This window comes from Mauremys mutica, chromosome 3 (genome assembly GCF_020497125.1).
Source record: "Mauremys mutica isolate MM-2020 ecotype Southern chromosome 3, ASM2049712v1, whole genome shotgun sequence".
Lineage (NCBI taxonomy): Eukaryota > Metazoa > Chordata > Testudines > Geoemydidae > Mauremys > Mauremys mutica.
This window is the reverse complement of record NC_059074.1, coordinates 107,228,924-107,254,228: the sequence shown is the minus strand read 5'-3', so window position 1 is coordinate 107,254,228 and position 25,305 is coordinate 107,228,924.

Genomic DNA, 25,305 nt, shown 5'->3' with positions numbered 1-25,305 from the left:
TAATTTCTTTTCCTCACTTTCCCCTATTTATTATAGGAATCATTCAATAAGAGCAACAAAAAATTCCCAAATACTACAGTCCTTTAGGACCTTTGGAAGGCACTGGCTTGCACATGCTGAACATTAAAGTGGGAGCAGTTTTTATTTCAGTTACCATTCTGGAAGAATTCTGAACTTCACTGGTATTATGGAAATATGGTCATCTTTGCAACATAAGGATGTGACTGTGATTTTTCTACTACTACACACATGAATTTAACTCCCAGCTCTAATTTCACCACAGCTTACCTGGTCTTCCTGAAGTATCTCATTTGGGGGATTCCTCTATCAGAGAAAGATTTTTTGGGGGGAAGTTGTGTGTGGGAAGGAGGGAGGGGATCATGTGAATTGGACAAGGTATCCATGAGATATAATCAATTGAATTTTTTTAAACGCTGTTGGAGTGTCAATTTTCCAAAGTGGCTTGCTGTGGAAAGTCCAAATGTGATTGTATTTTGGTGGCCTCTGCAAAAACTGTGAAACTATTGAGTACATTTTTTAAATGAAAAAGTTTTTTTTAAAGTTATTTTTATTTAACTTATGTCCCAAGGATTTTTAGTAATGGGACACATTTCTTAAATTAAAAGATCTGTAAAATCTAGAGATTGTTTCAGGAAGAGATTCAGCCAAAAGGGATAATCAGGTCTTATGTTTCATGACAGGAACTTGTCCTTTGTACAGCCAAGCACAACTAGTTAGGCACATCCCTATTTGCTGTTTTATTTTCTGTCTTTCCTCTAAAGTAGTTGGCCAGTGCCAGAGACAGGACAACCAACAAACTCCCTACCTATCCAGTTTAATTGATACATACCACCTACAAAATTCTCAGCATCTCTCACTGCTGCTCACGCTTTTTCTTTAAAAGTCTCATCTAAATACTGACCTGGTTCAACTCTGCTTAGCCTATCAGATGTGACAATCTAACAGCTGGACTTGTTATAGCTTCAAGCAAAATTCTGCTCTGGCTGTGGAAACTGGTGCAGTCGGTTCACTGCCACTTGTTCTTCCTGTCCACAATGGAAATAAACCCAATAATGAAAGTGCCTTACAAACTAATAGAAATTCAACCCCAAATTACAGAGTGAGCAGACAGAACCAAAGCTACTACTACACACATGAAGTTAACTTCCAGCTCTAACTTCACCACAGCTTACCCAGTCTTCCTGAAGTATCTCATGTGGATTCCTCTATGAGAGGAAGATTTCTTTTGAAAAGTTGTGTGTGGGAAGGAGGGAGGGTATCGTCTGAATCGGACAAGGTATCCAAAGTCCCATGAGGGCTCTCACAGATACCAAACCAAGGAAGAATTAAAAAAGAGTGGCAAAAATTGTCAATTGCTTAATCAATATTTCAGTGCCATGACAGTAGTCTTAACTTTTCCATTAAATATGGTTGTTCTAACTTAACTCTCAGGCCCTCACAACACTCAATATTATTCTAATTCAAAATATTCTGCAATTATTTCATCTCAAAAAGTTAACTTTTACTTTGAGCCAGTTGGGATTCAGCATGTTTATTATTGATAATAAAGTATTAATGATTATTTCAACCAAGTGTCCTTTAACAACAAGAAGACTGCCAAGGAAAACACTGTAATTAAAAATGCTGTTCAAATTCAGCAATGGCAGAATGCTTGTCCTTTAAAGAAAATTGATTCTTTTCAAAAGATAAACAAGCAAGCTGCAAAATAAGAAAAAGGTGAAAACATGCAGGCCCCACTCCTGCTCTCATTGCTTTAATTGCAAACAGGATTGGGCTCATGATGATGAAAATATTGAGATTCTGGTATTCAGAAGGTATAGCTCTGTCCTTTTCAAAATTCTGCCTGCCTCCCCTCCGTCCCTCATACATTTTATGGCTACTCCTTTGGGAATGTCTGCATGCCATGAAAGCTTAGTGATTCTGAAATTAGAACTGTTATTCTGCATATATATGTGCAATTCATTTCCCCCCCAGACACTTCAGACTAACTATATGAGGTACTGGGCCACTGGATCCATGAAAATTAATCTCATGATTCCATCCCTGGCTCAACCTCACCCCTGTAATAGCTTTCAATGCTGGCCTGTAGAAGGCCAGTGCAAAGACCTTAAGTGAAGTTGTGGAGGGAAGGAGTCAGAGCTACTGCACCAAGGCTTGTACATATTGTGCAGTGTAGAGCATTCTAATGCTGTCTAGCGAACAGTTACACACGAGCAGAGTAGTCAAAAATACATTCTTGGTGCAAAACTTTGAGGAAAACAAAAAAAAATGGTTTTGTTGAAAATTTTCATGGAATTTGGGGGGGGGGATTGTCAGTTTTCAAAAACAAAAACATTTTTTCTTTTGACGAAAAACTGATTTTTTTTAACCAAAATAGAACTTTGTGAGAAAATTTCCATGTTGTCAAAAAGCTGTTTTTTATTGAACCAGATAAAAAAGAATTGATGGATTTCGTTTGACCAGCTGTACATACAATGGATTAAAAAAAAATCTTTGAAGTTGAGGGAAATAAGTACCTAATGGGCTTCTAGTTCTCAGAGAACTTATAACTGAAGCTGGATATTTGGAGACCTCTTGTTCTCTATTAAGCCTGGACTTCTGTTATCATTTCTTCTCCTCTTTTTCTCCCTTCATCTTCTTGCCTTAGAAAGATGAAAGGAGCAGAAATTCCAGCTCCACTGAAGTGTCATTGGATTCCACATGGGCAGGATTTTACCTCATGTTTTCATGAGATGTGAAGAAAACATGGTAAAGGCTGGTCTTGCGCTTTAAATACCGAACGTGACTCAAAAGATTCTTTTGGCTCCTTGCTTCCTGTTAAGTAGCGGAATAGTGTAGTCTGTGAGAATGGTTTTTCTTCACAAAAATGGGAAGAAGTGTTGTCTGAATTTCGTGTAGCTTTACTTTCTATTATAAATATTTAATACATCTTTATGCCCTTAAAATTCTAGGTCCCAAACAGACTTATTGTTATTGGTGGTAGGCAAAGTGTCAAAGTAATGACCTATATTCTGCCAAATAGACAGTCAAACAAAAGTAATAGACATGATAGCAAAATACAAATATTGATCTTATTGGAATTGCTTAAATCTGATCCCATTACTCTAATGCATATGTGACCATAGCAGCAGCAGCAGCTACTTCACAAGCTGTAGTGGCAATTACAAAAAACGCAAGCTGCCATGTGTTGTCAAGGGTACTGGAATACAAGAGGTCCCACTGGCATGATTAATATTGTGCATAATTATTATTTCAATTTGTATTTCATCTCACATGTTGGATATTCAGCTCAAGTCAGGTTAACGTGCGCTCCAGGGACTGCCTGTTCAAATGCTGCTAACAGATGTTCTTAAGAAATGCTTTATTCTGGTGGAACTAAAATGTGAGAAAGATGACTTTCAGCAGCCATAAATTTAAAATCACGTTAATAAAGAATGTGAAAATAACTTCAAAACCATTCAATTAAACAGCAGTGTTCCTGCCAGGGTACTGTTCACAGGCAGGCAGCTGGCATGTATATCGGAACAGCATGTTCACAGTTAAATAAGATATTTGATTTTGGAGAAAAAAATTTGGAGTAAATTTATGTTTGTAAAAACATTGTGTAAATATGCAACACTATGGAAAAAGAGCCAGATCCGGGTCCTGATACAGGCCCTTTGGTCCTCTCCAGCCAATAGACTAAAACAGTCTTAGCTGGCATTCCAGGGAGCCTAATGCTGGCATTACCAGCTCTAAGGCAACCTCTCTACAAGCAAGTGGGCATTGCCAGGGCCCACGTGAACTCAGTCAATCCGTAGCTAATGAAATAGCACTTTGGGGCCCGTTGCAGCTGGGCACAAATTAGAGTAACTCTAAAGCTGCTCTAACTTTTAACAGGGGCCAAACTGATCCTTAACAGCCCCAGGACTCAGGGGAGCTTGCCAGCCTGCCCTCTCATCCCTTTGAGTTCTGAACCAAGCATAGGTTGGCAAGACCTGATATTCTGGATCCTAATTTTTAATAATAAAGTCATAGATATTGAAGAGTGGGGCAAGGTCTTCCCTAGTGATACTCCACTGAAGTCAAAGTTACAAGCGCTACATTAGGTCGATTATCTGAGATGAGCTGGTGTGTACATGTGTAACATTCCATTCCATTCCACTGTTTCTCAGACTTTTCAGATTGGCTACCCCTTATTTGAACTAAAATAAATATTCATGAGTCTCTTATATATTTTATTTTTATAGTCAGTGTATCAATGATGATAATAGGCCCATATTATTTGTGTGTGTGTATTTCAGAAGATTGACAAAGAATATTTGAATTTGAAAGGTAGGGGAGTAGAAGAGCAAAAATGTTGTTGTTAGGATTGTAACAATTTTAAAAGCCTCATTAATCCCCGACTCTCTTTTGTGGCCCCCTATCACTCCACCTGAGAAACAGATGTCATAAATGCTTTCACACATCAGTACTCAAGGAGCAAGTATAGTAAGTCGAGGATTGCAAAATGGCTTGGAATGGTGGCACAACCAGCTCACAATCATTTTACTGATGCAAATATGAAACCTTACTTATCGGATTTGGAACACTAGTCAAAGTGCCCTCCCATCACAGCCTTATGAAATATACTATCATGCAAGAAAAACAGACTATGGATTTGTTTTTAGTTCATTTACATTTAAATGATCATTACAAATATAGCAATATTTAAAAAACACACCAATATATCAAATATTATTTAATCAATTTATCAAATATTTAAAAAATCATAACAGCCATACCAAACCAGAGCAATGGTCCAATCTAGTCCAATATCCTTTCTCTGACAGTGTCTAATACCAGATTTTCAGAGGAAAATGTAACCAATCTATCATATAAAATGCAGCTAAAAGGTTTTTTAAACTTGAACTTTGATCCATTGATGTGGTCTGAAAAAAACCCGTATGCATTGCTTGGACAGTAAGACTAGAGTGGCAAGTTTTTCTTTCAGGATCTCATGCATTAGGACAATGCTCCTGTCTTTGGGTTTTCAACACTGCAGGGGAATGGCTGAATAAAAAACAATTTCAGTGCAACTGAAAAAAGCATGTTAATGATTTTTTTTATTTAAAATCTCTCTCTAGCATATTAGTTTTCTTTGCTAATTTTTTCTTTGGACAAAAACCCACATTTGGAGCCAAACTTATTTGACAGCAGCCTATTCATTTTAATTTACTATGATCCTAATGACTGATGTTGGGTTTTATGTAGAGAACTGGTATAGTTTCAATATATATTGTGAGTCTGACTATAGTACTTCACTCCAATATACATGACTTCAGTGTCTTGAGCGAAACAGTAACAATTTTGAATGAACTATTAAATTTTTAATCAATAAATATTGATAAATGTTGATTTCACCATATACACACAAATCAATGACAAAATATTTCCATAGATGATAATCAAAATTTACAGAGAGGCAAAGTAAGAAAAATGTTGCTTGAGAACTTATCAGAGTTTGAATAAGGGTATTTACTTTGTATATTTTGACATATGATGTTGATAATTTGCATTTTAATGGTTATGATGTGTTAACTTTTTGAATCTTAATGTCTACTGTCATTAAATAATTATTGTCTGACATCCCCATTGTTTGAACCCCATAATTTCTTGCGCTTGCAAAAATTTCAGTTGATGAAAATAGAAAAGAATGCTTAAAAAGAAACATTGATGTTATCTATCAAAAAATTTAAAAAATAAAAATTTCATTCTGGCAAGCATAATTGTACAGCAGGCAGACTCTTTTTTAAAATTCAGCTAAATTTTAGTTGTACACAAACAGCTGTACTTGTGTTTTTAAGCAAAATGACTTTCACTTCCAGAGGATAGGTTGGAAACTAAAATAGTGGCCTAGGGACAACAAGGAGTTTTCATGGAAGCATCTGTTTACAAAGAAAAAGGTTCTTTTGAAAATTTTACCCATAGTCCTTTATAGCTACTATGGAAATTGACATGTAAATTTGAGACCCCAGTTTTTCAGTCACATTTCAAATGTGAATTTTGCGTGCACAAGGAACATAGGATCAGGTCATTGTGCCAACTGGTCTTATTTTAGTAATGTTGAATTTTACTTCTATCTTTTTCTCTTTTTGGCTTTGACATCAGAATTTTTCTCAATATCTGGGCCACCTTTTCTATTTTTCCTCCTGACATAAAACATCAGGCTTGCAACACAGAGATGGTATAAAATGATCTCATAGCTGTGGATCTGTGACACCAGGTCGAATACCTTTGATAAACGTGAGCTGAAAGAATGTACATGAGCTTATGCGTCTGGAATATTTTATGAAATAGAGAATGTTACAATCATTAATTGCCTGGCACTGTTGCTGAAGGAAAGCTGGGCATCAGTGAATCTCAAGAGTTAGCTGGCCTTGCTACCTGACTGCTGGAGCCCACAAAGATGGTCAAGAAGGAGAGAGGAGTGAACCCCAACGAATTGGACTGGCAACCAGAGGTGAAGCTCAACTAGTGGGCATTGATTCCTCCCATTTCGTTCATTCTTTTTTCTTTCTCTTATATTGCTCTGTGTCCCATAATTAATTGTTGTGATGGTCAAAATGGCCTAAAAAAAGTTGTGTTTGAAGTCTTAACTAGGAGTGCAAGGAACAGGTATCTGATAACACACAGCTGAACTAGATAATTGACATCTACAAAAGCAGTGTATGATCCAGCATCATATCTAGTAAAAAAAGGCCAAATTTACCTGATAGCAAACTCTGGGGTGAAACACAGCACCTATTTAATAGCACACAGCAACATTTCACAACACTTTAGTCAGGACTTTCAGCATAGTGTATCCAACTGAAACTGCAGAAGAGTTTTAGATAAGCAAACATCTTATTACAGACTAGCATTTGGCCACTTCCTATACCTTTTCAGTTATGTAAATTACATTGTTCTTTATTAACCATATATACAGTAAGCCAAATTTACTCTTGATGAAACTCCATTGACTTCAGCGACATCAAAGCAGGAAAGAATTTGGCCCATTTGGGTACATCTTCATTGGTAGACACATATTTCCTTAGGAGTGAACTTCCCCCCAAGCAAAACAAGTTTATGCAAAGCAGTAGTAAGGTAGTTGATTTGAGGGGTGGGGGGAGGTCTAGGAGAGGGGACCAAGGTGGAGGAGAGAAATGCATTGCATGGGTTGGGACATGGCTGGGGAAGTGTGCTGAAGCAGAACTTTATCCTCTAGAGATGTAAAAGTCTGTCCAAGGCACAGAAATCAGAAATGCTTCATGTTCCTTGTACTTGAAGATTGTTATGAAAGTACTAGCAAGAAGAAGAAGAAAGAAAGATGACAAGACAAAGCAGTAGATAATGTCTTCATTTCTTTTTCGTTGACAGCTTAGTACCTGTTGCAACCTGACAAGTGAAATGGAAGTTGGGCTAAAGAGAATGCTATAATACCCCTAAGTGAATACTCACCATTAATTAGTTAGCAAGAAATCAGGCTTCATTTTTAGTGGGATGTTTTTAAAAATGCAGGATGAATTCCTGACTCTCTTGAAGTCAATGGGAGTTTTACCATTGATTTTAATGGGACCAGGGTTTAATCTGTGGAGTAACAATGTGGGTTCAAAATTGTGTCATATTTCTGTTTTCTTAAATAACAAAGAACAGAATGCAGCAAATGAAGGTCAGTAATTTTAGAAGAAACAAGTCTATGCTCAAATTAGAAGCTGGTGGGTGTATATATATATATAGTGGCCATGTCATACCCCAAACTTCCAAATGCTGCTAGGTAAGGAAACAAAACCAGCTGATGAATAGTTGCATCATACCAGCATTTCAGGGGAGTGGACTTGTGCATTGGTCTACTCTGTACGTAGGCAGGTGCATGATCCTGCATCACATGTGAGTACCCATATATGTTGTGCTGATATTCATATGATATTCCCCCTAACGACACTTCTGCAAAGAAGTAATCATTCTTGGACCACTGACAGATTTAACATCTCCCTATTAGAGGTGGATCAATAATTGAATTTCAGTTTAGCAAATAAACCAAAAAAATCAGAAAAAAATATTCAGTTCCGTTCCCAAAATGTTTGGAGTTTGTCAGCAAATCAGGAAAGTCAATTTCAGGTGGTATGAAATGTTTCATTCCAGTCAGCTTCAGAGATGTGAGAGTGGGTATGTTGCTTGTAACCTTTAGCCGGGTGTTTAGGGCACTTGCCTAGGACATGGGAAACCCAGGTTTAAATCCCCAATCTAGAGGAGGGAATTGAAATCGGCTCTTCCCTCTCCCAGGTGAGCACCCTAACCACTAGGCTGTTCAAGGGTGGGTTGTTCTCATTCTTTCCTGTTGAAGCTGTTACACTGAGCAAGGCAAGTGTCCTAACCCAGGGTTAAAGGTTATGAGTGGTGTTGGCTGGATACAAATAGAGTTTTCTGAAGCTGCCACTGAAAAAAATTCTGAAACAAAACTAATATTTGAAAATAATTTTGAGTTAACTAAAACTGCATTTTTTGGGTGAATTAACTATTTGCTTGAATAATTTTGTCCATCTCCAGGTCCAGTATTTGCAAATTGTGACCCATCAGTGAATGAAACAGGATTATACCACTAGAAAGCCAGGAATTTTCCCTTTACTGTTGTATTGGACTTTCTTTTCTAGCTTTGTAAGATCAAGAGAGATTGGACCATACAAATCATACTATTATGGAACAAACTATTTTAGTTTTAGACATTTTAGTTTCTCTAGTATAAATGCATCCAGAATCCCTCAACCTTTTCCTCAGTATCAATGGCCCTGGAACGATGCTTAGAAATAAGAATGAGCCAAAGGTCTGGTTTATAAACACTGCAGATCTCAGGGGCTTCACAGAAAGCCATAGTGTGAAGGCCTCCATAATGACAGCCTCTTTCCATGGCTCCCTAACAATTCATTATCTCAGACCTGCTTCAGCTGACACTGACAGTCGCCCCACAGAATACCCATGTAAAGACAAGTATCAGAGGGGTAGCTGTGTTAGTCTGGATCTGTAAAAGCAGCAAAGAGTCCTGTGGCACCTTATAGACTGACAGACGTATTGGAGCATGAGCTTTCGTGGGTGAATATCCACTTCGTCGGATCTGAAGTGGGTATTCACCCACGAAAGCTCATGCTCCAATACGTCTGTTAGTCTATAAGGTGCCACAGGACTCTTTGCTGCTTTTACATGTAAAGACAGATCCCTCTGCAGGAAATCTGTGCTTGTAAAATAGCAACTGCATGGAACTCAAGCAGGGTCTCAGAATTTGCTGGAGAGGGAATCAGCCAAGGGTCAAATATTAACATATATATTCTGGGAACCTATTGAGGCTTTACATACTTGTCCTTCAGCAACAAGAACAACAAAATTGGAAAAACAATTCAATAAATTAAGGTCTAAAATTTAATGATTTAACTGGACAAACATTGGGTGCCAGAGGGATGTGGATGGAAAATTCTTACTTCTAAGTATTGTTCCAAGGCCAGTATTTAGAAAAACTCAGTGGAATCTTGAAGCATTTATATGACAGCTGGTCAGAAACTGAACTTTTTCTTCAAAAGGACAGGACTTTGGCAAATCAGTAGAAATTAGAGCTCGTCATTTTTATTTTTATTTATTTTTTTTTGCTTGGAAAGTTTTCCCACCAAAAATATGGTTTTATTAAAATCGCAATTACACAGGGAAAATTTTGACAAAGTTTCCCCATAAGACATTGATAAACAAATTTTGGTTAATTTCAAGTTAAAATATTTAGTATTTTGTAAACTAAAGAAACAAAGCTAAATGGAATAACATTAAGCCAAAATGACATCAGTATTTCCACTTCATTCTGGAATAGTGATTCAAAATGAAAATATTTAGTTCAAAACTTCCTGTGGGAACACCAAACTTTTTCAGCCAAAATATTTAGAGAATTTTTTTGCTCAATTCCTTGTGGAGAAAATTTTCAACTTTTTTGACAAACTCCAGTATAAATTCTTCCAGGACCCACACATTTTCTCAACATGGGTTCTGGAACAATGCTTAGAAACAAGAATTTTCCATCAACACTACCAAAACACCAGATGACCAGGACCACATTCCAGAACCCAGGATTGGCAAATTGAATTGGTTGTCTCTCTGCATGATGAGAGGGAAAAGAGCTTGGGGGTTTGGTTGTATTAGAGAGCAGGCACATATGCTCTGTCCTCTAGATGTAGTATAGAACCCTAGAGCCCATGACCCAGCTGGTTTGCTGCTGAGCAGGAGATTCAATTAACTCTCAGCAAACTTCTTATATCCATAGTATGGAGGCAGCCAAAATGTAACTGCCTGCTAGATCTTGTTAAAGGCCTGTTCTAAAGTCAATTAGGCATCAACCAGGTCTTAGCTGAGTTAAAGCAATTAAGAATTCACGATTGAATACTTCAGATGAAGCTCAATTAATCCTCACTCTTTTTACAATATTTTAATGAGTTGGAGATTAGTTCACAGCCTGTGAAAATCATTAACTGTATTAAACTAAGCCTCAGTACATTCCTGGATGATGACTAAATTTAAATTGGCATTATACTAATCTTGATTACTAAATTGTCCGACAGTACTACCGGTAACATGTAAGCATTTTGGCAAATATCTCAATAGAAAAACAGGAATGGCTTCTGTGCTAGTATTAAAAAGGGAAGTTTGTGCGCCTATTAGGAACATATTAACTTTTAGTTTCACAAGCAAATTTTACACACAGGCGATTCATTCCAACAATTAATGGGAGTTTTGCAGGGTCAGGTCTCTAAGTGTCAGGTTCCTAAGTGTAACAGTATAACTGGAAAGTGCCAGGAACATCACTGACTCCATAAACTTTCAAACAAAGCAAATCCTTTAAAGTTAAAATACTTGCAAAGAGTTGAAGTATTTTCATTTAACCCTTTTCTGAATATTTTCAAATCCCATGTGAAAAGACAAATTTAATGGTGAACATTTTAAGCGGTAAATTAAAAATTTAGTGGTGAACATTTTATGCAGTTTAGACCTGGACATATCCTTACTTATCCATGAAACATTTCTACCATGGAGATTACATAAGTGAAAATACTGATGCAGAATACTACTAATAAAAAACTTGAGGTAGTTGGGGAACATAATTTCCATTCTTTGGTAAATTCCAACATTTCAACATTTTCTTTCATTCCCAACTGGAACAAAAAGTCAAAGTTTTGAAATTTATTGTGAAACTAAAATACCAAAATATTTCCTTTCAGAAACATCAAAAAAACCTTACTGAAATATTAATTATACATTCAATTATGACATGTCAAAACAATATTTCATCATTATAAAAATGAAATGTTTTGATAATTTCCCATAGAAAATTTAAACAATCAATAGATTCTCGTGTTTCAGAGTCATTGAATCAGAATTTCTCAGTGAAAAACTGTTCTTTTCAATCAGCTCCAATATAAACATCAGGCACTTTTTCTATATGAAATTAAATAGACCAAATTTCCTCTCCACTGTAGCGCCACTGACATCAAATTGAACTGCATTAGGAATGAATTAGTATATTTAAACCACCACATATCTACATATCTTCAGCTTCATTAAACTCTGGTCTTGAAATCATAAAAAAAAAACTTTCCAACAATTCTGTGTACAGTAGACTATGAGAGTTATGGACTGGCCAGTCAACCACATGCGTTATTTGGAACTGGAGGTATGCAATGAGGCAGCAGCGGGGAGGTTGGGGGGTGAAACAAGTAAAGTACTGTGTTAAACATAAACTAGTAAAAAAAAATAAAGGGGAAAAAAGTATATTTTTTTACAAGATACGCAAACTGTTCTGTGCTTGCAGCAAAGAGTCCTGTGGCACCTTATAGACTAACAGACGTTTTGGAGCATGAGCTTTCGTGGGTGAATCCCCACTTCGTTGGATGCATGTTCTGTGCTTGTTTCATTTAAACTAAGATGGTTAAAAGGAGCATTTTTCTTCTGCATAGTAAAGTTTCAAAATGGTATTAAGTTAATGTTCAGTTGCAAACTTTTGAAAGAACAACCATAACATTTTGTTCAGAGTTACAACCTCCATTCTCAAGGTGTTCATAACTCTGAGGTTCTACTGTATGGTCTTATAGAAAAACAAATGAGTTAGGTGCAGTGGTTCTCAAACTTTTGTACTGGTGACCCCTTTCACATAGCAAGCCTCTGAGTGCAACCCCCCTTATAAATTAAAAACACTTTTTTTTTTATTTAACACTATTCTAAATGCTGAAGGCAAAGTGAGCTTTAGGGTGGAGGCTGACAGCTTGTGATCCCCCATGTAATAACCTCATGACCCCTAAAGAGTCCCAATCCCAGTCTGAGAACCCCTGGGTTAGAGTTTTCAAAAGCACTCCACATTGGGCTTATTGTTCCCACAAACTTCAATGCTGGCTGCCTTTGAAAATTCCACCTAATGATTTTCCACCTAATAATATGAAAGTAAATATTTAGTAAAAAAAAAACATACATTAAAAATGCCTCTGGGGAATTTAAGCATTTGTATCACCCTTTATAGCTCTGAGGTTATTTCACGGAGGCTGCCATTTTTCTGCGAACAACAGGATTTTCCAGTTACCGAGATAAGGAATCATTCTTCCCATTGACTGTAATTACTCAGAGCTGTTTTTCTAGTAAATTTCAACATCCATTTTTGGGGGGGAGGAGAAAGGAAGGGATGAAGGGGTAAGTGTATTTGTCTTTTGAAATTAATTTGGTTCTGCTAGTTTTATAAACCAAATGAGATGCAGTATGAGGACGTTATAAAAATATTTAAAATAGTGTATCCCTAGCCCAACATTCCTTCTTTGTAATCCCTGTCCTTTAACTGTTGGTTGAGTTTGTAACCTTTCCCCCAGATCTTTTCCTAACCCCAAGATCTGGGTGCAAACTCCTTTCCTTGGAACTATGCTTAAAGCCAGCCCCCCATGTTTATGTGCAGCAGGTGGAGTCCCCCTTGATGCAATGGAGTACGGTGTTGACTGGTGTCACCAGAAATGGAGACCTCCTGGACTATAATAGGAGAGATTGGGTAGACCCCATGGCCCTCAGTTAGCTCATGGGGTTGCCCATCCAGGGTATCCCCCACTGTGTGCTCCAGGGTGCAAGGGCAGCCTTGCCTCCTGCTTTTCTTAAGTGGGTCCTGCGGGAGGGTGCTTCACACCACCCCTCACACCTGGCTCTCTGGAACACATCATCGGTCCCCACCCCACAAACCTCTGCGACCAACCCCAACATGCCATCTAAGTCACCTGAACGATATCCAGCTGGGCCATCTTTGAACTTTGCCCAGACAACTGTGCCCAGGATGCTTCATACCATTCTCTTCCTTGCCCTGGTGTCCCAGCCCAGTACCAAGATGTGGAACCTGCTGCCAATTGAGGAGAGCAGGGAACTCCAGCAGACCAGTCTGTACTCCACTTTGGTTCCATGGCCTACCGGAGACATCATTTGGCAACTCCTCCATGGTGCCAAGAGCACAGGCATGTACCTGGCACAATTTATGAACTCCTCTGACACTGGCCCTTTCTGGGGCAAGAGGGAGACCCTGGCACACATCTATCTAGGGTACTTCAGGCTGCAGCCCCTCTCCTGGATCCTCCAGATCCTTTTGCTGCAGTTCTGGATGCACTTCTCCCTTCACTTCCTCATGTATGCACCCCCATCTTTGGTCCCACAAAGTCATGAGACCTCATCATCAGCCTCCTCCTGGTGCTGGCCGAGATGACTATCCATCACACCAGGAGAAAGAAGCTGGATAGGGAAGGGGAAAGGTGATGCTGTGTGACTGTGGGACCCCTCTCTGATTCCTTGGTAAGTCATGCCTCTGGGCATTTTTCCTGTGCAGGATGTCCACTGACTCCTTAGATGCCTTTGAGAAGAGAGGGGTGCTTTTGGGGGTTATCTGCTTGGTGTCCCCATTGGTAACCTCTGACCTTCACTCCAGTCCCTATGCTTTCATTTGTTGTCCCTAATATTTACTTGTGGCCTGGGTTAAATGGCCCCTCCCCATCAGTGAAGGCCTGTAGATTTGGAATAGGGTAGTGGTGTCTGATGTGAAAAAGAGTCCACCTATGTGTGCTTCCCTATAGCCTGTTCTTTCACTGTATTGTTACGTAGACTGAGGGAAAAGATTTTTTTTTCAAATTTCCTTCATGCACACCATCCCTGATGAAGTGGTGAGTACAGTGTGTGGCAGTTGTTAAGAGTGTTATATAAGAAGTGTTCGTTTCAAGTTGAAATACTCATTTAGTATGAGTAAGCTGCCAGAAAATGTCAGCGGTTGATATGAAAGCGTCTCTTTAATGTAAAGAAGTGCTTTAGTTGGATCACTTGAACACAACTTATAAGGTAAAAGGACTAAGGGCCTTATTCTTGAACCTACTTACTTCAGAGCAATTTCACTGAACTCAATGAGTTGTACCAGAATAACAGTTACATTGGTGAGAGTTAGAATCAGACCCTGAAAGTTTTGTTTAAATGCAGAAGTGTGAGAGTGACTAGCTTGTATCATTGCAGGGTTGTGGGTTTTGTATTTTAAATCTAGGAGGATTATTTGCTGCCTGATATCTATAGTTATTGTCAACCCCAATCATTCAAAAATCATGGGTCAAGACCCAGAAAGTCATGAGGCTGGATTACAAATCACAAGCTTTTTTTTTTTTTTAATAATACATTTTGGATTCTTTTTAATTGCCTCCAGGTTTTCAAGCATTTAGTGTGCTCTCATTTCAAAGTTTTTCTCTGCAATCATCAAGACTACAAACTTTCTTTTGTTTGCATGGGGATTTCAATTTTCATTTGAATCTCCTGATTGCAGTAGATGGAGTTTTAAAAAGAACAACAAAACAAAAAATAAATAACCTCCCTTCCAAATATCACAAGACTTGCAGTAAAATTGTCAGAATTGTCAACACCATCTACCTTGATCAATTTCTCTCTCTCTTTCTTAATAATGACATCTAAGTAACTGGTATTCTACCTTTTTTAAGAACTTGTGTGCATCAATACAGTATAAACATGATTAATCAAATCAGCTTAATTAGAAATACCTTTTAAAAATAGGTATTTGAAGATTTATGCTGAACTTACTGTCTGTGAAATACAGCAACCAGCCTCTTTCTAGCAAAACTTTATTTTCAGCAAAATCCTATTGGTTTTAGTATTCTAGATTTGTCACCCCATAGTTACACGAAAACTTCAGCCAAACCTTTTTATTTAGAATGGAGGAAAACAGTCAAATGTAAATAAGATTGATGATAGTCTCTAATATAAGTCAGGTTTTCATCTGTGTAGAATTTGTGTGCTATAGAAATTAAGTTGCATAGATTTTCATTCTGGTGTGGCAAGATCTAAGATTCCTATGTCTAGTCATTAAAATTGGATACAGTGTACTGGTTTCTAATGCTAAAAGGTACTTTTCCCTCTCCTATTGAGCCATCTTGTGGTTAATACCTGTAATGTACTCTTGGGGAGATCTTTTTATCCAACATGATGGATAAAAGTCAGCATCATGCTGACTAGGCTGTGAAAACTGTCAGTACCCACTGAGCAGTTTGACATCTGTCTTCAACCATATCAATATCAGGCAATATCAGAAATTGCACCAGCAGTTCATTATATGAAACTACCTTCCAAAAGGAACTGGAACATGCATGCACACACAGCACTTTGGGCTCCATGATTTTGGTATGTGTAGAATCATGTGATATTTGTATCATTACTATGACATAAACCTCAGTTACTCTACTATTTACTATTTAAAAAATTGCAACCATTCCATTATTTCCCTCAACATGCCCATAACACTTGCAGCTTTGCATTAAGGTTGACTATATCCAGTGTCATATTTCAGGGATTCAGCTGGTTGCATTCAGCAGTTAAAAGGTTTTCTCCCTCCTCCCATACTTGGCCATATATATTCTGGGTAGTGCTTTCCCTTCATCTGAAGCATCAGAGATTGGCCATCACTAGAGATGGAGACTGGATGTGGTGCTCTTAGGTGGTGCAGAGAGTCCTCTCTCTTATATGCCTTGTTGGTATGTCTTCTTCACATGCTCATGGTCAAACTTATTGTCAGATGTGGGGTAGGGAAGGAATTTTCTCCTAGGTCAGATTGGGAAGGATCTTGGTGGGTTTTCACCTTCTTCTGCAGCATAGGACATGGATCATTTGGACATCTCACCTAAACAATTGCCTGCCATTGCATGCGCCTTGGACACTGGTGATATCTCAGTGTCTCCTGTTCTCTATCTGTGGCACACAATTTAGTCTCATGAGGACTGAAATACTTTGGTGTAACTATAATCATTGGGCTCAGTATAGGAGGATCGAGTGAAATGTAATGACCTGTGAAAGAAAGGAGGTCAGACTAGACGATCTAATAGTCCCTTCTAGCCTTAAACACTATGAAACCATGATACAGATAGATATATAAATAGTATGCACCACACATTCTAAATCACAAAAAGGGTTAATGCTCCCAGATGCTAGCTGGAAGGGGGAACTAGATTCTATCATACCCTTGCATCTCATAACTCATTGCCTATTTTATTAGACAATTATATAAACATAATGAAGGAAATTAATAATGTGTTAGAATCTTAGATTTATATGGTACTCTTCATTCTGAAGATTCCCAAACACTTTAGAAGCACACTGTATATATGCACAAAAGACACACTCCAACCCCTCCACCCTCCACATTTAAAGGAAGCCTGCTCTGGGATGAATAGGACAACCGCTCAGTAATTTACTGCAATACTAAACAACAGTTGAGGATATAAGTGAATCAGAATATCACATCTAACTGAAGGTGCAGGGAGGTTGGATAGACAGAATAAGATTATCAAAACTGAAATTTGTCAAGGTCATCTGGTTTAAGAAGCCCCCTTACACCTGTAAAATGAATCAACAGATAATTATCCTCTGGTTTTCATGCTTACCACAAAAGGACTTTGGTTTTATATTTTTGAAGGACTGGATCTTCAACACCAGAATGCTCCTAATACTACGCTGAGGCATGGAGGTCAGTCCTAATTTAGAGGGAACACTGCCACCTTCTTTAGCATCAATACATTTCTTCCAACACACTGAGGCTTTCTTGTAAGTTTATCATCTAGAGATTAACCAGGCCCAAAGCTGGGTGTGTTGGATCTGAGCTGCAGCTGTAACTTCCAGCTGGAGTAGACCTACTCTGAGTTAGTGCACTTAAAATAGAGTGTAGCTGCGGCAGTGGCGGGGGGAGCTAGTCCCCCCAAATACATATTGGTTCAAGACATGAAGGCGGCTAGCCTCTCCCCCCTGCTGATGCCATGCGGCTACACTCTACTTTTAGCAAGCTGTCTTAGAGCTACTGTGGTTCTATCTACCTGAGCTGCAATTTGCATCTTCCAGCTCCAGTGTAGATATAACCTTTGTTTAGCATGTCATAGCTGATGAGAGAACATTTTAAAATGTTATAGTCCAAGGCTATACAGACACATGATTTGTACCACTAGTATTTACACTGAACACTGATTAAGTTATTCCTAAATGATATATAGTATGGGGGGGCTGTTATTTTGAGGATGGAGTGCCACTGGAAGAGTACTGCTCTACCTACACAAAGAATACAAGAACACTATTTTGCTGGTCTCAAACTCACAACACCCCAGCTCCTAAGAAAACATGCTCTGGGGTGCTTCCAGCCTGATTTCTAGACCAAAGAGCTTTGGATAACCTACAGAGACTTTTCCTGAGCTTTCTTAAGTCAACAGAAGTTTTTCCATTTACTTGAAGGGGCTTTGGATTATCACTACTTTAAATACAAACTGGCCCTTCTGATCATTTGGGCTTCCATATGCATTTTATATACCCAGGCAGCATATTCTGTGGTTGTTTTAATTCCTCTGAAATCACAATATTGCTGGCTGACCAGGTGCCAGCTCATGTCAAGGACTCATTGAACACTTACAAACCCAAAGCTGGAAACCCATCTTGCTTACCTATATTAGTAGATGCTAAGGTGATAAGAATGTGTTTAGAATTTATAAAATGCTTGTAGGATGCTGCATGTATTGATCTCACTGATAACCTCTGTAGCCCATAGTGTAAAGTTATATTGAGTGTTTGGATTGTAAACTTCCGTAATTATGTAGTTCATCAAAAAGGAAACAACGTATTAATCACTGCAAAGGGCTTGTCTTGTGTACAAGATGGGCCACTGAAGGCAAAGGAGGTATTGTGTTGCATCAAGGGAGAGATGCAAGGGATCATCAAGGGAGAGATGGGTGGCAAGATAGACTGGTGTCCAAAGGGACTCTCAATGATTCCATTACAAGACTATTGTAGTACTTCTGGAATTGACATTTTTTTATTGGGGTGATGAAATCTAATTATAGAACATACAACCATTTGGGGTATCTGCTCTGCTTTTTGCCTATCTGCCCTGAGATTGGTACTCTTGGTTATGAGCCACTTTAGACAGCATGACAAATATGTTTGTGTTGGCTTCTGTTATTACAAAAGGTTTAAGTAAACAGAACATAAAGATATGCTTAGTGATTTTAACAATATATATATGTGTGGTTTTGATGTGCATTTTTATACAAATGGCATAGCCTGAATGTTAATGGAGAATAATTTGTTTTCTACTATGTTTGGCTAACACATAAATATCCTGGTGTTACAGTCTTTATTCTGCAACATAAAATGATACATAAAACTACTTGGGGGGAAAAATCCCAAGACAATATTAAAGAAAGCTTTAGAGAAATTCAATAAGCCCCTTAGAATAAATCCACAACACTTCAGATGATGCTGATAAGAGGCACAAGATTACTCTTGTGGCTGCTAATTAGACAGCAGTAAAATGATCAGAGAGCAGTAAAATACACAGATGGCACCTAACACATTTCCTTAAAATTACCTAATAAAATAGATGAACAAAAATCCTTACTTTGTCAAAATTTACTGATAATTTTACTAATATTTTATTGCACATGCAAAACTAATTAGGTCTAACAAATTAAAATGACCAGGAAAAAGCATAAAAATTATGGAAGAACAAGATCAATATCGTAATATAAAACCAATGTCAACCAAAGAATGATCATTTTCTATATATATGCTGTCGGTAGCTTGGCAGGAGATGTTTGTTTCATTATTACCTTGGACTGTAATGATTAATATTCAGTTTCATAATGGCTACAGTTATTTTTATTGTTTCTAATAAATCAGATATTAAGGTGCAAAGAGGAGTGGGTTACAGGGTCAATGCATAGGTTAGAGCTGCCTGGAGGGGGCACTGTTGTGTCATTCTGAAACTCAGATGTGTTGAAGGTTAGCTGAGCTATTTTGATTGATTGATTGATTGTGTGTGTGTATGTGTACATTTTCAATTCAATTTTCTCAATCTTCTGGACTAGCCATTAAGAATTTGCTTAGCAACTGTTAGTCTCTTGCTCACACAGAGTGCATAGAGCCAATTCTATATAGTTATGGGGTGTCTGGTTCAAATAAACAATCCTAGCAAACCTGCATCCAAATCCCAAACCAGACCATTTTTTAGTTTATTTAAAAAATAATAATACCGCCCCCACACACACTCACAGTCTTAGGTAGCCGCCTAGACTCCACCTTCACCCAAATCATTTCTCATTTTCATACATTTCTGCACTTCCAGTTTTCAACTAGAAACACAAGCCTACAAACACCACACAATAGACTGTTTTCACTGTATTTTACTGGCCCAAGTAAAAGCAAGAAAACTCAAAGATTTGCAGTAAACTTTTGTCGACCTCTGAAGTTTAGGTGAGGTTCTGAACTCTTGGATGCTTCTCTGAACGGAACCTTTTCATGTAAACACCCAGTACTACTGCAAATCAGTTTCACACAAAGTGTTGCCCCACTAGGTGTTCTATAGCCTGTGGGTCACAAAGAATATTTGTGCTGCTCTCAGTGATTTTTGGTCGTGATTTTCCAGAGAAATGAGCTATTTTTATTTCTTAAAGGTCACAAATTGTGCAATTTATCTGAAGTTTGATTAGATGGGATCTCACATAAATGTCACGTCTGGTAAAATAATGGGCCAGATTGTGGATGCTATGCAATAAGACTATTGGTATTCTGTGTTTACCGATAATCACATGTGTCTGCTTAGTAAAAGGGCTTAAGTTCCTTGCAAAATGTTTACAAGTTGCTCTGGGTGATGCCCACTTGCTGTCCCCCTTTACAATTGGACTATTTTGTTCACGTAAAGACTCTGTTGTGTCAATAAAGCAATCAGAGGGCCAAGAACTTCCTCACAGTGTTACTGTAGCCTTTGCAAGCATAGTAGTGAGGGATGTGAGACATTTATTCCATTTTGAAAAACACACAAGGGTTCTTACACTTACACTGTACAAACCTTATTCAAATATTTTGAGTTTGCAAAATTGGGTTAGGAATCTTTTGAGAATGTGCTTTCTCACAAGACTTCCAGCCCATCTTGATTTTCTGGTCAGGCCACAATTACCATGAGAATCCTTATGGGATTTCCATGTTCTCCACATCCACTGAAGGTAGGACAAGAAATAATTGGCTTAATCTGAAGCAAGGGAGATTTAGGTTAGATATTAGGGGGAAAAAATTCTAACTATAAGGATAGGTAAGAACTGGAATAGGCTTCCAAAGAAGGTTGTGGAATGCCCATCTGTCATAAACAGACAGTCCAGGGTTAATTCCTCTTTTACTTGTAAAGAGTTAAGAAGTTCACATAGCCTAGCTGACACCTGACCAGAGGAACCAATGGGGGGACGAGATGTTTTCAAAGAGGGAGGAGGGAAATCAGTCTTTGTCTGTTCAGAGAAAGTTTGTGCCGGAGTGAAGGATCCAGGAATCAGCCATCTAACATTTCTTAAAAGTAGTAAGTGTTTAGAGAAGGAATGTATTAGATTATGTTTATTTTCTTTTGTGACTTTGTTTTGCATAAGAGGGAGAATCAAATTGAGTTTCTTTTGTGTAACTTTAAGATTTTGCCAAGAGGGACATCCTCTGTGTTTTGAATCTGTTGCCTGTGAGAGTAGCTTGCATGCTAATCTCACAGAGGTATTCCTTTCACCCGTTTTCTTTAATTAAAAGTCTTCTTTTAAGAACCTGATTGATTTTTCCTTGTTTTAAGATCCAAGGGTTTTTTGGATCTGGGCTCACCAGGAATTGGTGGGAGGTGAATAAATCTCAATCCTGCCAGGAAAAGGGGGATAAAGATTGGGAAAATATTTGGGGGGAAGACAGAGTTGCCAAATGACTCTCCCATAAATGTTTGTTTAAACCATTTGGTGGTGGTACCTACTAGATCTAAGATGGTAAATAAGCTTAGGAGTTATCTCAGGCAGGTCCCCACATCTGTACCCTAATGTTCAGAGTGGGGGTGACACCTTGACACCATCACTGGAGGTTTTTAAGAACAGACTAGACAAACACTTGTTGGTGATGGTCTATGTATTCTTGGTCCTGCCTCAGCACAGACAGCTGGATTAGATGACCTCTTGAGGTCACTTCCAGCCCTGCATTTCTGTGATTCTGTAATTTTGGCACTTCAGCTGAAACTGGAAGTAAAGAAACTCATGAAAATGAAAATCTTAAATAAAGTTACCCAAAGTTTTACAAATCATAAAAGTTTGATTTAGGTTTGGGGGCACAGATAGATAAAAGCAGCAAAGAATCCTGTGGCACCTTATAGACTAACAGACGTTTTGGAGCATGAGCTTTCGTGGGTGAATATGACAAAGTGGGTATTCACCCACGAAAGCTCATGATCCAAAACGTCTGTTAGTCTATAACGTGCCACAGGATTCTTTGCTGCTTTTACAGATCCAGACTAACACGGCTACTCCTCTGATACTTGACAGATAGATAAGAATCTTTTCCTACAAAAAACAAATTGAGATCTACTACATGGACCCTTTTCTACATAGATTCTTTTCTTTCCTACCAGTGAAGAAGTCAAGCTCAGATCAACTCAGCACAACAGTGGAACAAAGGCAAAAAAAACAGGAAAACAATTTCTCTCTCTCTCTCTCTCTCTCTCTCTCTCTCTCTCTCAGACACACACACACACACACAAATTTCAAAGCTGTTTCAATTTTTTTGAGTTCAAAATGGACCCATTAAATAAAAAGACTGAATTTTTTATCTAAATACTTTCTGAAAATTTTCATTTATCAACAGCCCAATTTTTTTAGCAAGAAATATTTTCAATGATTTTAAAATATTTTTAGTAAAATAACAGAAAACTTTGAAATTCCCCATTCTCCACAATTTTATTTTTAAGAAAAGGCCATTTTTAATAAAAACAAAACAAAAATGTGGTCTAAAAAATGTCCACCAGCTCTTCTCCACAGACTGTCATTTAGCAAGAGGCAGCTCTGCACTAACCTCTGCTACTTCATCTACCTCAGATTTGCTGCTGCATATGGGATCCTATAGCATAAACAGGCCCGGCAGTGTTTGTATCAGTTGCCCACAGTGCTAAGCGGTTGAGTGCAGAATAAATAGAACAAGGTCTTTGCTGGTTCCTGCTCCTCCAGGAAAGATAAACAACAATGACAGGTTTTCCCATACCTAGGTATTTTTACCCATCCAACTGGACCCTCCATCCAAAACCTGCCTGGAGCAGTCTCCACTCCAGTGCCAAACTAAGGAAGAGTGACTCCATAGTGAGGGCTGCATGCAAATGGCCATTACAAGATTTATTTTCTACCCCCTCCGTTTTGTAGGGATTTCACAGTATTATGAAAATGCATGTTGGTTCATGCTGTAAGTCATTCCCCACCATTACCAAACCACATGCAAAAGAACATAGTTAGCCATCCACCATAATTGCCATTGAGCCCTGAACCAAACCCCACTGACATCAATGGGATTTTGATCAGTCCATGGTATTGCTAAAACACAATTTAGATAAATATACAGTTAGCTAGCTCCCAGCACTGCCAGGATATCTGGAGTATATAGCACACCACTTCCCAGCAGACACTCCCATTCCATCCCCCTTTCCATACCCTCACTTTCCTCCACTCACACCTTTTCTACCACTTCATTTGCTCGTCTCACTCAGCCAGTATCTTGACTCAGCACCCTACCTCCCACCCTGACCAGCCTGCAATTGATAACCTCGTACAATACCTTAGGGGTACCACCTAGTCATAATTTGTCGATGAACATTTTATTTTGCCAATAAATGCTTATTGGTTGAAACTGAAATAGTTCACAAAACTGGCTTGGTTTTTATTTTTTGGAAACTTTTTGAAGAAGTTTTAGGAATAAATTTAGAAATTGTTGAAACTTCCCATTTTGACATTTTTAAATGAAAAGTTTTGGGGTTTGAGTCAAAATGACTTTTTGTTTTGAAAGTTTAGTAGATTTAGACTAATAAAAGGTTTTAAAAGGTCAAAATGAAAATGAAACATTTCAACTGACCTGATCGAAAAAATGTTTTGGTTTGTCAGTGTGTGAAAAATGTTGTGATTTAAACTTTCATCCCAATTGACAAAGATAATTTTTTTTAAATCTCAAAAATTCTCATGGGACAGGAAAATTGTTTTTCCACCTAACCCTACTACTAACTGCTTTTTTCCATCCAGATGGCACCTTCACACAAAGGCCCCCATAAACAAAATTCTGAGTGGATTTAATAACAGGGAGTTGTTTGAATTGGTTGTCCCAAATCAAACAGCGTTTAGATTGAACAGCTTAGTTTAGGTCTCTGTAATGGGATTTACAAACCCCAATACTGATCATAGGCATAAGGGAGAGGACAGTCTTCCCTGCTTACAGGCGACTGGGCTGATCACACCTCAGAATAGCTGCCTGAAATGCATAGATCAAGATCACAGGGTGTGGAGAGAGACAATTAATGAGAAATTTAAAAATAGATAGCCAGAAAGGAAGTAGGGTGAGAAGTGTATTTTAGAGCACCAGGAGTGCTTCATAAAACTGATGGCGGACCAAACAGAGATCCTGAAGTCCTTAATTGTGCTGGAGGCAGAACATGTGCATGCTCACCTCCTCCTACAGCCCATACAGAAATGCGTGCCATGCCCTCCTCAAACTCCACCCACAGATTCCTTGCCTCTTCCCAGCCCGTCACAGTACCTCATTTACTCCACCACTTTGGGCAGGTTCCCCAATGATAGCTCAACTTATACACAGCTATGGGAGCCTTCATTAAGAGAGTGTTCCTCACAGTGTTATGTCCCTTGCAGGAAATCGTTTTCTGTGTATTGTTTATTGCTGTTTAATAAAAATGTTATACTTAGAAAGGAAATCAATCTTTGTCTCCTACACAAAGATGGTTCACTATGTGCAGCTGCTCCATGAATGCCAAAAATAATCTGGAATTGTTTCTTTCCATGGTACACAGCATGGCAGGCATCTTGTTCAGAAAATACTGCATGAGCAGCTGTGTTGTGTTCATAACACTTATCACAACACTAGAGAGCAGTGCTGGATCCATGATTTCAGGCAGAGATGGCGAGCATGCAGTTTATAGGGGCTGCTGAAAAACGGTGTGAAACATAGTCGGAAGCCCTTGTAATGATGGGACAGAAACAACTGCATCATGGGACGGTGAGCCCGCAACCATGAGGCACTGTGATCCATTCCCACAACTATTAGTGGCAGAAGGTGGCAAGTTGCACAGTGGGATAGCATGGTGCACTGCTCTTTCTGTCAATGCTAAAGTACCAACTGTGGATGTGCTCCACCAACACAGGGAGTGTTGTTGGAACATGCACAAGTGATGCAATTATTGTAGTTTATGATCATCGCGTGACTTGTGTTGACTTGTCTCTGACGTGTAGACATAGCCTAAGGCTATATTACACTAGCAGTAACACTTTTGTTGGTCAGTGGTGTGAACCCCTTCCCCCCCCCCCGACCAACATCAGTTTCACCGACAAAAGCGCCAATGTGGACAGTGCTTTGTTGGCAAGAAAGCATCGCTCTGGTTATCAGAGGGTGGGATCGAACCTGGAACCCAGTGCATGAGACTCTTCCGCATGAGCTAAAATCCAACTGGCTGTTAGCTAAAGCTGTAGAGCAGACTCATTAATCTCTCTAAGTGGTCTCAATGTCACTAGATGGGACAGAACACCACACCCAGGAGGTGTGTGTGTTACACTAATATTGCAAAGATATCACCCTGATCACTGAATTTTGCTGATGATGGTAGATCTTGGTGATTAATTCGGAATGGAAGAACAGCTGATTGAAAGTTTAAATTAAAAAAAAATCAACTCAATT